This window comes from Schistocerca americana, chromosome 2 (genome assembly GCF_021461395.2).
Source record: "Schistocerca americana isolate TAMUIC-IGC-003095 chromosome 2, iqSchAmer2.1, whole genome shotgun sequence".
NCBI lineage: Eukaryota > Metazoa > Arthropoda > Insecta > Orthoptera > Acrididae > Schistocerca > Schistocerca americana.
The window spans coordinates 412,314,718-412,329,744 of NC_060120.1; the positions used below are offsets into that span (position 1 = coordinate 412,314,718).

Sequence of the window (15,027 nt, forward strand, 5' to 3'; positions counted from 1 at the left end):
TGTATCGTGTATCTGACCAGTCAGACAGTTTGCAGTTTGTATGCGGCGTATTGACAATGACGTCTCACGCATTTGGCAAAGATATGTACGTCGTTTATCGGACAAGTTCAGGATTCGTTGCTTGTCTTAGTCGCAAAGACGTAAGACACAAACAAAACACCACTTTCACTTCAGAGATAGTAAATAGTAAGGAAATTAACGTTGATTAATCTTTGCTATCGCACGAACGAACGGATCATTAAAGTTGGAGCACAGTCTACGGCTGACGAAGGAAATGTGACGTGCCTTTCATACAAACAATCCTAGTATTTTCCTTAAGCCGGCCGCGGTGGCAGAGCGGTTATAGGCGCTTCAGTCTGGAACCGCGCGACCGCAACGGTCGCAGGTTCGAATCCTGCCTCGGGCATGGATGTGTGTGATGTCCTTAGGTTGGTTAGGTTTAGGTAGTTCTAAGTTCTTGGGGACTGATGACGTCAGATGTTAACTCCCATAGTGCTCAGAGCCATTTGAACCGTTTGCCTTAAGCGATTTATAAAAACTACGGCTGGAAAACTGAACCGTCGTCATCCCGAATGAGAATCGGAAAAGAAAAAGAGTTGAATATGAAACAGCAGGAAGAGAGTTACTGTAAATCTACATTTAATCCCCGCAAGCCACCCAACGGTGTGTGGCGGAGGGCACTTTACGTGCCACTATCGTTACCTTCCTTTCCTGTTCCTGTCGCGTATGGTTCGCGGAAAGAACGCCTCTCTTGCAGAGTCTGCCACTTGAGTTTGCTAAACATCTCCGTAACGCTGTCACGCTTACCAAATAACCCTGTGACGAAACGCGCCGCCCTTCTTTGGATCTTCTCTATCTCCTCCGTCAACCCGATCTGGTACGGATCCCACACTGATGTGCAATACTCAAGTATAGGTCGAACGAGTGTTTTGTAAGCCACCTCCTTTGTTGACGGACTACATTTTCTATGGACTCTCCCAATGAATCTCAACCTGGTACCCGCCTTACCAACAATTAATTTCGTATGATCATTCCGCTTCAAATCAACCTCTGAGCCAGAATTCGTTAATACCAACCGTGAAAAGTGAAAGAGGAAATTAGACACTTTTATAAATTCGGTTTATCTGTTTTGCAGTAAGAAGACTATCGAAGTTCACGTCATTATATGAGAAGCCAGCTGGTAATGGAAGTGCCCAGGGCCAAGTCACGCGGTGCTGGCAGGCAGCCGGTGGGATGCAGTCAGGTCTGCACTCTGCCCACCCGATGGCCGGAGCCGCGGCGGCCGGCCACATTAGCAGTGCGGCTGTTCCGGGCCGGCCGTGGCGCCAACGAGCGCATCGGCCCCTCCGATTAGCGTCGTTACATTCTCATTAGGGCGCGCGCGGCCGGTGCAGCCTGCGTCTGCGGCGCAGCCCGCCCCTACAGCCGCGTCCGCCGCACCGGCCTGACCCCGCGCCGGCGTGTGTCCTGCAAGCGCCGACCTAATGACACGCGAGCGGGGAGGAGGGAGTCCACTCGGCCACAAAATGGTGATTCTCACCATATTAGGTTCTCTTTACTGCAGCTCACACACCGACACGAAAGGAGGTCAGAAACATTTTGAAAAGCCTGTGTTGCGGTTGAAGGGGAGGTTGGTCTGAGAAACACTTGTTGAGAGAAAAATTCGACACGATGCGCCTTTTCCGAGTTATTTAACTTTGAAGTTAGCCAATCAGATCGTCGGGCGTGCTGTTTCAAGCAGCTGCCGCAGACAGTATCGCCGGACATTTTCTTGGTTTCGCTCCGAACAAACGTAGCTTTTGCTCACCGCGGGCAGGGCGGTTCTAGGCGCATCAGTCCGGAACCGCGCTGCTGCTACGGTCGCAGGTTCGAATCCTGCCTCGGGCATGGATGTGTGTGATGTCCTTAGGGTAGTTATCGTGACAAAAAATAAAAACACCTACAGCCGTCCTTATGATTTTATTTTATTTTGTCGCTACCCGTTTCGACGCTTCATTGCGTCATCTTCAGGCTGTTTTTATGCGGTACAGGTTGATACGATCCCCATGCATAACCCATCAGTTGCCAGCATTACTGGATTCGCACATAATGAGTCAGCACTCCAACAATGAATTGTCAACCTACCAACTTGATTGTTGGAGTGCTGACACATTTTCTGAGAATCCAGTAATGCTAGCAACTGATGGGTTGTGCATGGGGATCGTATCAACCTGTAATGCCGCGCGGGATTAGCCGAGCGGTCTGATGCGCTGCAGTCATGGACTGTGCGTCTGATCCCGGCGGAGGTTCGAGTCCTCCCTCGGGCAAGGGTGTGTGTTTGTCCTTAGGATAATTTACGTTAAGTAGTGTGTAAGCTCAGGGACTGATGACCTTAGCAGTTACGTCCAATAAGATTTCACACACATTTGAACATCAACATGTACCGCACCAAAACAGCCTGAAGATTACGCAATGAAGCGTCGAAACTGGTAGGGACAAAATAAAATAAAATCATAAGGGCGGCTGTAGGTGTTTTTATTTTTTGTCACGATAGTAAACGGCCGTCGTCCCAGAGACATCCTGCTAAATGGATGGAGATACAAAAGCTTAGGTTGGTTAGGTAGGTTTAAGTAGTTCTAAGTCTAGGAGACTGGTGACCTCAGATGTTAAGTGCCATTGTGCTTAGAGCCATTTGAACCGTTTTTTGCTCACCTAGAGTAAATTTATCACTTCCGAAAAAAGCACATTTTTAACTAGTACTCTTCATAGAACAAGGAATAATTCACGGGCCTTTAGATGTCTGTGCATTACCGCATTTTAGTGCGTGCAAGGGCTTGAAATTGCGCACACGACGACTCGATTGGATTACTCTACTGATAAATATGAGGGTGAGTCAAATTAAAACCTCAAATAATTTTTCAAATATTGTTTATTGTGCAGAAGTGGTACAAAGCCTTTTCACTTTTCAACATAATCTCCCCCACGCACAATGCAGGTCCTCCAGCGCTTACAAAGTGCATAAATTCCTTTAGAAAAAAATTCTTTTGGTAGACCGCACAACCACTCATGCACCGAGTGGCGTACCTCTGCATCAAAACGGAACATCTTTCCTCCCATTGTGTCTTTGAGTGGTCCAAACATATGGAAATCACTTGGGGCAAAATCTGGTGAGTATGGTGGATGAGGAAGACACTCAAAATGCAGGTCTGTGATTGTTGCAACTGTTGTACCGGCAGTGTGGGGCCTTGCATTGTCATGTTGCAAAAGGACACCTGCTGACACCAACCTGCATAAACATGCTGCAATGTCATTCAGTGTCACTCGGCTGCTTTCCTTCACTATGGCTTCAACTGTTGCAATGTTCTGTGGAGTCACAACTCGTTGTGCCGGACCTGGACGAGGAGCATCTTCCACTGAAGTCACACCATTTGCTAACTTCCTACTCCATTCGTAGACTTGCTGCTGTGACAAACATGCATCACCGTACTGAACCTTCATTCTTCGATGAATTTCAATAGGTTTCACACCCTCACTACGCAAAAACCGAATAACGGAACGCTGTTCTTCCCTGATGCAAGTCGCAAGTGGGGCGGCCATCTTTATACTGTTACTGCGACGGTATGTGTGCATCTGCACTATGCTGCCACCTAGAGGCCATTCTGCACGCTGTTTGTTGCACGCTTAACAGCTTACAAGATAAGGGCGCGAATTTTCGATTTGTTATTACAAATTTAAGGTTTTCATTTGACTCACCCTCGTAACTCGGAAATGGCGCAACGTATCGAAGTTTTTTTTTAATAATCATTTCCGGCGCAACCTCCCAAGATGGTTTCTGACTACCCTGTACAGGCAGGAACCACTATAGAATGTTACACGTCACGTAACTCCGAGAGCCAGTTCCATTTCAGTTGGATTTTTATGTCCAGATAAGCTCTTAGGTGGCATGATTTATGTAAATGTTTGTTCAGCTATCAGTACTTCACAAACGATGTGACTGTCACAAACCGTTAAGCATACATCTGATCAAAAGTATCTAGAGACCTATTGGTGGACATTAATTTGGGGGCGCCCAGCCTTCACCTTTCTTACGGCATAAACAGCGCTGGGGACACTTTCAACGAGGTGTCTGAATATCTGAGGAGGAATGCAGCCACTCTTCTTCAAAAGACGAAACCACAGAAGACAGTGAAGTAGAGCGGTGAGTTGTCGGGCGACGTAACGCACGACAAATGTGTTACAATGGATTCAGGTATGGCCTCTGGGAAGGCGACTACACTTCACGAATGTTACTGCCCATAAACGATCGCTTGTCACATGCTGCTTCATGACAGTGTGCATTGTCATGCCTATACAAACCATCAGCGCCTCCGAACTGTTCGACTGTTATACACAGCCCAAAATGCTGTAAAATGTATTCATTCTTCCGCATTTAGTGTTTTCTGAAGCTCAATAAGGGCGCCACAACCTAACCACTAAAAATACCCTGATAGTCTAACACCAAATTCCGTTTACTTCAGGGCTGGCACTGCATATGATGCGTGTAAAGTTCTCCATGCATACGCTGACTCAAACCCTTCCATAGAAATGCCACAGTGTATAGATTCATTCATCGCTCCGAATCACTCATTTCCAATCATCCACTGCCAGTGGCGTCGAATAACCAGTCCACGTTCCGAGTCCCCGACCTCTCTTGATCGACCCATTCTGCACTTTCTGCTTTTCTGCTAACAGCGCAAAATTCCCCACCTCTTTTATGCCGGGGCGTCCACCACTCCTGAGATGTACTGGTCAGTTCCGTATTACATGGTCCCCGGATATTCCGATCAGATAGTCGACCTATGTGGCTTTGTTTCAGTCTCATACTCATGGTTTATTATTTTCATATTAACGAAATTCCCTCATAATTTTAATTTCGATGGAATTGGACCCGTTTAATATGCCAGTGTTTGAGTGGTGTCCGCTACTGGTACCATCTCGATACACTTTTCCCGGACATTTCTGCAGGTCTCAGTTGTCCCTTCCATTTTCTCTTTACAAGAATTATGAATACATACCATCATAGAACTCAGTGTCGTGACAGTACTTGAGAACCTGTAACAGAACAAAGCGTACCTGACGCCATTTAACATTGTTGTGTGATAAAATTTTTAGTACAGGATATTATCGGCAACGCATTCCGTATATGAATGGCGTGAACATACTGGTCGAGAGACAGTAAATGGAGTAAACCTGTTATCATGTTTCAGAAATGTAAATCACCCGACTACGTAAAACTGCTCCCGTTGCAAGTCACTAGCGTTTCGACACCCATGACTGAGCTGTATTAAGGAATCCTCCGGCCACAACTCTCTCGAGTCCTTCTGGTGGATCGCATGGTGGTTCTGCAGTTTGGGACTGTGGGTAGTTTTCCTGAGCCAGCCAGAAAAATGTCCATTCATTACGGAAGTACACTTTGTGAGGCTTCGCTCCAGGTCGGTTACGGAATCATAAATCTATCACTCAATTTTTTCGAAGCAGCAATTAAAATAACGTCTCATTTTTCAAAGCCGCCGAGTTTATTTTCCAGTACAATATGCTCAGAAATTCCTATCACTTACCACATTGTAACTGGAGTGAGAACTGACTCTCCAAGCTAACGATTACTAATTTCATTTTACGAGAATGAATGTGAACTTTTGGATAGAGTTCCACAACATATGGTACGCAGAGTTTACAGTTTCTTAATTACAATTATTGCTCTCGCGGCCTTGATCGGTATTGCTGCGGTTTTTACTACTAATTTTAGCTTTCCTTACTTCTTTGCCAATTACGAGCACCTAAGTATACAGCACTTCAATTGTTGCGGTTTTTTCTGAAACCTAATTTTTTACCAGTTAGCTTTCCGGCTAGGTCAACACGCCACGACAAAAATATATAAAAGAGCTTCTGAGACACATACTCATGGGTTAGAAAACGTGTCAACAATGGTGGACTATAATCGTGAGAGCGCGAAACTTTGAATAACATCATAGCTTCCGAATGATGATCTACAGACATAAAATTGTCTGGTATACCGGGTGATCAAAAAGTCAGTACAAATTTGAAAAATTAATAAACCACGTAATAATGTAGATAGAGAGGTAAAAAATGACATACATGCTTGGAATGACATGGGGTTTTATTAGAACAAAAAAAAAACCAGAATTGTTAGACGCGTGAAAGACCTCTTGCGCGCGTCGATTGGTGATGATCGTGTGCTCAGCCGCCACTTTCACCATGCTTGGCCTCCCAGGTCACCAGACCTCAGTCTGTGCGATTATTGGCTTTGGGGTTACCTGAAGTCACAGGTATTTCGTGATCGACCGACATCTGTAGGGATGCTGAAAGAAAAATCCGACGCCAATCCCTCACCATAACTCCGGACATGCTTTAGAGTGCTGTTCACAACATTATTCCTCGACTACAGCTATTGTTGAGGAATGGTGGTGGACATATTAAGCATTTACTATAAAGAACATCACCTTTGCTTTGTCTTACTTTGTTATGCTAATTATTGCCATTCCGATCACATGAAGCGCCATCTGTCGGACATTTTTTGAACGTTTATATTTTTTTGGTTCTGATAAAACCCTATGTCATTCCAAGCATTTGTTTCAATTTGTATCTCTCTATCTACATTATTCCGTGGTTTACTCAGTTTTCAATTTTATACGGACTTTTTGGTCACCCGGTATGTCGGAAATGCAGTTATGACATGAAATATTTACACCGCTTAAACACTACTTGTACCGGAGTTGGAGGATAGGGTTGTGTTCGCAGAGAATGAGAGAAAGACTGCCACTAGCTAGGAACGGAAACAAACGATATATCGAGAAAGACAAAGAACTCGAGTCGAATTCCAGTTTACCACACGGATTCATTATGTCAGAGGGACGAAATACGGTCAAAATTCTCTCAGTAGATTACTCGTTCCTTCCAGTAATGCGTCACCATGGCTCCAACAGAAAATTCGCCGCTGAGAAGTTTTGAAGTCATAACTTGCCGTCTTTGTGATGATTGTAAAAATTGGAAAACAGTAAGGAAATTTGCATACGGCCACGGTGCAATTGAGATGTCCACGTTAGAGCTAGAAGTACAAGGAGAGCTTGGTGCGTGACTGCTACAGCACTGATCGGAGAACCCGAGGGCGACACAAAGGGAATAAATCCCGCTATCGGCGCCAAGTGACGCAGCGACACATCCCGTATCTGGCAGTGGGAAAAGTGCAGCGGCGATACAGGAAACCCATTTCCGGGAGCTTCAATAGCCAATAAACCATTCGCCATCACGCTAAGCTCCCCAAATGGCTCCGTCATTGCTGTGATAACGACTTGAATGGTCCGCTCGTTGCCTCTACTGACGAACTGAACGCCCATCGATGATACAATCTCAAATGTACTGAATAACGGTGATGCTACAGTTCCCCAGTTCCGGGCTCTCACGATTACTCCAGCGGCATTAATGTACAGCAGCGTTGCAATGAAACGATTGAGCATGTAGAATCTTCGGTGCACGGCAAGACCATTTGATACTACGAGGCCTGTTCAGAAAGTAAGCTCCGATTGACTGCCAAATTGAAACCACAGTGAACATCAGAAATGTTTTACTTGTAACAATTAGCTACACCTTTCAGCTACTTCTCTACGTAGTCGCCGTTCTGACTTAGACTTTTGTCATAGCGTTGTACCAACTTTTCAATAGCCTCATCATAGAAGGCAGCCGCCAGTGCTTTCCGCCAATTCTCCACGCTGGCCTACACCTCGTTGTCTGTGTCAAAATGTTGTCTTCAAAGACAGCGGTTCATGTGACCAGAGATGAAACTCAGGGGGAGACAATTGCGGTCTGTATTGTGGGTAATCTCACATTTCCATTTGAAAACGATGCAGGAGCATCTTCATTGCCCCTGCAGAATGCGGCTGAGAATTGTCTTGAAGAAGAAACAGCACGACAGTTATGTAATGTTAGCTGCATAGCTTCAGGCGAAATTTCTCACCAGGCCCTCGTACTTGGCGGCAGACACTATTTTCTAGACATCTTTACGCACTCATTGCGAGCTCAGAAATGAGAAGAGCGACGTGATGCTAACTGGGGTTATACTAGAAACACTACCCAACACATCTGTGCAAAGCTTTATCGGATTTTCATAGTCGTTTCCATTTCGCGACCGATCGGAGCTTACTTTCTGAACGCCCCTCGTATTTCTGCAAGTCGCATATTAGTGAAGCAGGGATTATCAGAGAAAAAGAGGTTTTAAACTTGGAGTAAATGTGGCATCTCAGCCTCAATGAACAAAGCAAAAATAAATAACGTTAGTTCAGTGGTCTGACAAAGGAATAAAACAGAAGTGAGGACACAAGGATGCAATTACAGGTAGAAGAAATGGTCAGAGTCCAAAAGTACCATTCGAAATGGCAGTGGGGTTCCGGAGAATAAGCTGCAACATAAACCACTTCGATTCCGTGAAAGGAGAGCTATAAACAAGAGTAGATATTAGATTAATTGAGTGGCCGTAACACAGAACGTCACCCGGTACTACTAATTCATTCCTGATGACAATCAGTGTACCTTGTAGCGGCAACGGTTGATGTTTTCGGTAATATCTAAATGTCACATCCAACACTAGTTGCTTACATATTTCCTCAGTTTATATAAATTAAAGTTACTTTCAAGAAGACTGTACTTCTGATTACAGAGCTGTCATAACAAGAAAACGATCATATACAAGTTTTCTGAACCAAATCATATTTTAGTCAGTACAAGAGTGTTACTGATAACATTCCCAAACCTAGGATCCAGATTCTCTTAACGTGCATTTTGCCATTCACATGTACTTTACCATTTTGGTTATTTCCTTGCCCTCCAAAAATTGTGGAGATACTTTTATATTTAGTTCAGGAGGGAAAACATATCAAAAATATAGTTCAAAGATATTATAATTTAGTGAGCTTGATGTATTGTCCCACAGTTCTTGACGGAATAATTGTAGAGTTAGAAATACACTGCGGATTATTTTCAGTCTTTCTGTATATTTCAACCATTCTGGTTAGTTTAACCAGCTGCATGCTATTAAGAGATACTTCTTTAACTCATTGTTAGTTGCTATATAGGATGTACTATAACTCGAAAGTTACTTCATGGCCTAATACAAAGGAATAACAACGTTTGATATATAGATGCAATGAAGGAGATTGCGGAATTATACACAGGAATTTAAAGTAATTTTACCTCGCTCAGAATCAGTACAGGAAATGAATAAAGATTGCTAATAATGCTATAAAGATTCCTCTACAAAGCACTGTACAGTGGCGTGTGAAATATGCATGAAAATTGTGATATCTAATTGAACAAAGCATTAAAAGTGTTCTATATGCACCTAACGTGGATCTCAGTAACGTTATTGAATGTTACCGAGCTATAGAGCTCCTAAAATTATTTATGACATCAACTTTCTTGGGGGAAACAATCCAGCTGCATTTCACAACAAAGAAATTTGCGTATTTTAGCACTTGAATAAGATGCAACGATCATAAAAATGTTATTGCTGAATCACTTTGATGTTTTCATAGCTCCTTCGTAATTCGATACTCACATATTGCGCTGATTTTATTTTATTTGATATATTAACCAAGGGAGACAAAACAACAGTGGTCATAGCCCCACGTTCCCCTCCCAGAAACTAAGTTTGTAGTGCTGTATTTCTCCGTATCATTCAATAAAAGTCAAATATACCCTTAAGGGCATCGGATAACACATGACGAAAAATAGCGTTCTGAGATTCCAGCGTAAAAAAATCTCAATTCTTTTCTGTGCTAGATAATGTCCACTTTATTGCGCCTATTTTCATAACTACCAACATAATTTTTATTGTTGTGCATCTTAAGGAAGAGAGGTGGCGTTATAAATATTTTAACATACAATCACTAACATCAGGAACATAATCCCTGTTCCTAATACACTACTGGCCACTAAAGTTGCTACACCAAGAAGAAATGCAGATGATAAACGAGTATTCATTGGACAAATAAATTATACTAGAACTGACATGTGGTTACACTTTCAAGCAATTTGAGTGCATAGATCCTGAGAAATCAGTACCCAGAATAACCACCTCAGGCCGTAATAACGGCCTTGATACGCCTGGGCATTGAGTCAAACAGAGCTTGGATGGCGTGTATAGGTACAGCTGCCCATGCAGCTTCAACACGATACCACAGTTCATCAAGAGTAGTGACTGGCGTATTGTGACAAGCTAGTTGCTTGGCCACCAATGATCAGACGTTTTCAATGTATGGCGATGACGAATACACGCTTCCAATGTGCGTTCACCGCGATGTCGCCAAACACGGATGCGACCATTCGACCATTATGATGCTGTAAAAAGAACATGGATTCATCCGAAAAAATGACGTTTTGCCATTCGTGCACCCAGGTTCGTCGTTGAGTACACCATCGCAGGCGCTCCTGTCTGTGATGCAGCGTCAAGGGTAGCCGCAGCCATGGTCTCCGAGCTGATAGTCCATGCTGCTGCAAACGTCGTCGAACTGTTCGTGCAAATGGTTGTTGTCTTGCAAACGTCCCCATCTGTTGACTCAGGGATCGAGACGTGGCTGCACTATCCGTTACAACCATGCGGATAAGATGCCTGTCGTCTCGACTGCTAGTGATACGAGGCCGTTGGGATCCGTATTACCTTCCGGAACCCACCGATTCCATATTCTGCTAACAGTCATTGAATCTCGACCAACGCGAGCAGCAATGTCGTGATACGATAATCCGCAATCGCGATAGGCTACAATCCGACATTTATCAAAGTCAGAAACGTGATGGTACGCATTTCTCCTCCTTACACGAGGCTTGACAACAAAGTTTCACCAGGCAACGCCGGTCGACCGCTGTTTGTGTATGAGGAATCGGCTGGAAACTTTCGTCATGTCAGCACGTTGTAAGTGTCGCCACCGGCACCAACCTCGTGTGAATGCTCTGAAAAGCTAATCATTTGCATATCACAGCATCTTCTTCCTGTCAGTTAAATATCGCGTCTGTAGCACGTCATCTACGTGGTGTAGCTATATTAATGGCCAGGAGTGTATTAGTGGTCTTATGCTAAAATCTTTATCACGAAAACAATAACTTAATTACGAAGGCATCCCTTTTTAATCACCCATTTTCCAGGACTCTTCCTTTAAAGTGGAAGATCACCGCCGGTAAATGGTGGAAATTTTGTTTATATGTGAGACGTGGGGCTATCTTGTTTTACGCATCACGATGTTCATTTGTTTCAGTGTGGCATCTTCAACCTCTTTTCCAGCTTGTAAAGAGAAGGTTGTTGTGTTTGAAGTAGTGCTGTGATCTATGTTTTCCGTGTGGCCTTATTTTGTCTTTCATAGTGCCACGGCTAAGAAAGTGCTTCCAAAACGAAAATTTCCAGGTAATACGCAGCCGAAAACTAAAGAACAGGCAGCATCTAGTCAAGGTAAATGAAATAAAAATACTACTGTGTTACCAGAAATACTAGGTTCACATGATCTTGCTTCGCCATCTAGCACGTGAAAAAACAAGCTTCGTAATTTGAATGAAAACGTAAATAGGGCTATCGTTGAACCCCAGTCAGTAAATAGTAGTAATGTCATTAATAGTATTAATCTTGATTCTACATTTGTAAACAATAATAATAGTTGTAAATACCGTTCAGCTGCAAATTCTTGGGACATAATAGAGAATAAAAGTGTTAAGTTAGGATTCTGTAGCAAGCTGCTGACTAATTGTAAAATTTTCAGTTCATCTAATTCAATAAGAACTTCAGAGCCTACAAGACACAGATACTGTGATTTAAATTTAAGAATGGTTTGCGACATGAGGTGCTTTGACAAAGGACAGTGTAGTACGGAGCTGCTGTGTAGAATTCTGGATTTCTCATCACGATCATCCAAGTTTTCTGATTACTGTGATATAATTTTAAGAAAATGAAAGATAAGTGAAGGTAGTATAAGAATTGCCGCATAAGAAGGCGTGTCAAGGAATGATGGAGTCAAAGATCTTGGCTTAGTTGTCGATGGGACGTGCAGAAATGTAGGCATCCCTCTCTTCATGGTGTTGTTGGTGCCACATAATTTGATGCCGGTAGAGTTATTCATGTAGAGGTCTTGGAAAACACCTGTCGAGGTTGTAGTAATAACGTAATCATAAATGTGACACAAAATGTGTTGTATTTAGTGGAGCTACGGAGCTCCAGGATGCTGTGGAAATTTTCAGACGATTGATACGTGTACGTAGTATACATTATTTACAATACCTCGGCTGACACAAAGGGCAATGAGTCAAAGCCCTATGATGATGGAGTCGAAATAGTAAAATTTGAGAGTCTAGAGCAAGCCCAAAAATGAATGGTAACAAAGCTATTAAATCTGAGGCCACAGCTACACAACTAAGAGCGCAAAAATTTAGAGAAAACGAGGTACTTAGTGCGGCTAGGCAACTTACAGACAAATAAATAAATTCAGAAGCCAGGAAAGCTCTAATATGGGCTTCCTTGTTGCAGAGTTCTTCAGCAGATGCAAAACCTCAACACTCTCTACGAATTAAAGGAAGTGAATTTTGGTGTGGTTTTCAATGAACAGCAGTTACTTTCGAAGCGTACTAGCATAATCACTCACATCAGTATGCTGGCGTTCAGACAATGAAACCTCTGTATAAGGAACTGAGTTAAGAGAAGTTGATGCAAAACTGCCTTCACTTACGAAGCCAGAGCTTGAGTGGAAGCTTCAGCAACTGTATACGGCAGCGTCTGCCAAGAACTGTGTTGGTTGAAGTGACAGATACGCAGGCTGGAGTGTATGATGCAACTTTGTGCTTCTATAGTGGTGCTACAAACAGGACAGAAGTTTCCTTTGAACTTGGAATAAAGTCAGGAACGAACACTACCGGAGTTCTTCGCTAGATTGATAAGCAGCGAGTCTTTTATGCAGATCGAGCAGCAGCGGCCTTTTCAAAGGTGGCCAGAATTAAGGAAGGACTCCAATGCAGCCAAGAACGGCATCAGGGTCCAAATCAGACGTTAAAACGTTCAAAGGTGTGTGAATTCCTAAGGGACGAACTGCTGAGGTCATCGGTCCTTAGACATATACACTACTTAAACTAACTTATGCTACGAACAACGCACACACCCGTGCCCGCGGGAGGACTCGAACCTCCGGCGGAGGGGGCCACGCAATCCGTGACATGGCGCCTCAAACGGCGCGGCCACTCCGCGTGTCTAGGTCCAAATCAAAATAATTATTGAACTGCAGTGATCTGATTGTTTTTGTTACCAACAGCAATATGAATATTTCTTTAAATGAGTATTGCCAAAACCTACATTTTGTTGTTGTCAAAAACAACTATGATATTTGGCAAAATTACTTTAGTCAATTCACACCATATGTCCCCCAACTTAAGGATTGTATGATGCTTCGTGTGAGCGAAACAATAAAATACTTCAAATAATTTATCAAACAAAATTATTATAACGATGAACAATTTGTGCTGGAAACATTATTCTTTCCAGGCCTCTCAAGGATATAACATACACTAACCACATTTTCATATAAATAGCATTTATACTTTTTGAGAAAATGGTACCTAAAGAGGACTATATTTTTTATCTCAAAAATTAATATATATTAACTAATTATTTTTATATTCTGTATGCGAAGTGTGGTATGAGATATATACTATGCGTATCAAAATATTTATTGAACTGAAGGGAGAATTTTAAGTGGTATGAGATTTATGTCCAAAACCGCAAGTTCGTGTATCCCGCCAGGTTTCCTTAAAGGGTAGCCTATTAGTTACCCAAATATTTTGTGTCCTTTGACCCTCAGTGCTCCGCCCCGCAAGTTTAAATATGGTGTCATTACATTTCCCGTACCACATGGTCTGCATTTACACTATTTCTATCGCGTTGAAGTTTCCATGGCCAGTCTGTAGGACTGCCACAAGTTTAACCTGCTTCCTGTTCAAGCCCAGGATTGTGTAACACCACTTCAAACATGGTTTCGGCATCATTAGCCCATTAACCTACCGTGATTTTCTTTCTGGGTTTTATTCCAGTGTTCTATATGCTGCCTCCTAATCCAGCTATGTAGTTTAGATTTTCGCGCCGCCTTGGTGATAGGGTCTATAACGTTGCAGTCGGGATTTAGCTTCCCCCCCCCCCCCTAGCACTCCGTCTTCAGGCCACAAGGGGCCCATCGGTACCATCCGAGGGCCGTGTCATCCTCGGTTGAGGATGCGGCGTGTGGTCAGCACACAGCTCTCCCGGTCGTTATGATGGTTTTCTTTGACCGGAGACGCTACTATTCGGTCGAGTAGCTCCTCAGTTAGCTTCACGAGGCTGAGTGCACCCCGAAAAATGGCAACAGCACAGGGCGGCTTGGATGGTCACCCATCCACGTGCCGGCCACGCCCGACAGCGCTTAACTTCGGTGATCTCACGGGAACCAGTGTATCCACTGCGGCAGGGCCGTTGCCCGCAGTCGGGATTTGCTAGTAAATTATTCTGTTTTATTAAAACATGTGAGCGTGAATTCATCGGACTACACAACGACGTATTAGAACAAATTTATAGGAACACATGCCAATGAGATTTTACTTTTGTGTCCACTAAATGTTAACCTTAAGTTAGAAGGAAAGAAAACATTCTCGACAGTTGAAAGGCTGATGTACTAGCAGGTATTGATAATGATGTAATTTAACGTAATTTGCTGTAGCACTCAATCACATAATAATAAAGCCACTCAAATGCATTTATCCGACTATCCTGCTAATCATACACTAAACTACTCTGCTAATCATACAATAAACAACACTAATATTATTACAGATCATGCTCCGCAGTTAATATACATTTTAGTTTATAGAAACGACTGAAATGGATGTTTGCATAGTGGCGAACCTCAACTAATAACCAATATAATTTATGACAATGGGCTGTAAATACACTGTCATTTGTGAGAAGTGCAACACCGAAAAGGGATTACCCGCATAGCACCA

General features: G+C 43.2%; 1 pseudogene; it reads right to left on the reverse strand.

Annotated features, from left to right (window-relative positions):
• Positions 1-14,387: 14,387 nt before the first annotated feature.
• LOC124596961 lies at positions 14,388-14,505 on the reverse strand (annotated as a pseudogene).
• Positions 14,506-15,027: the final 522 nt, after the last annotated feature.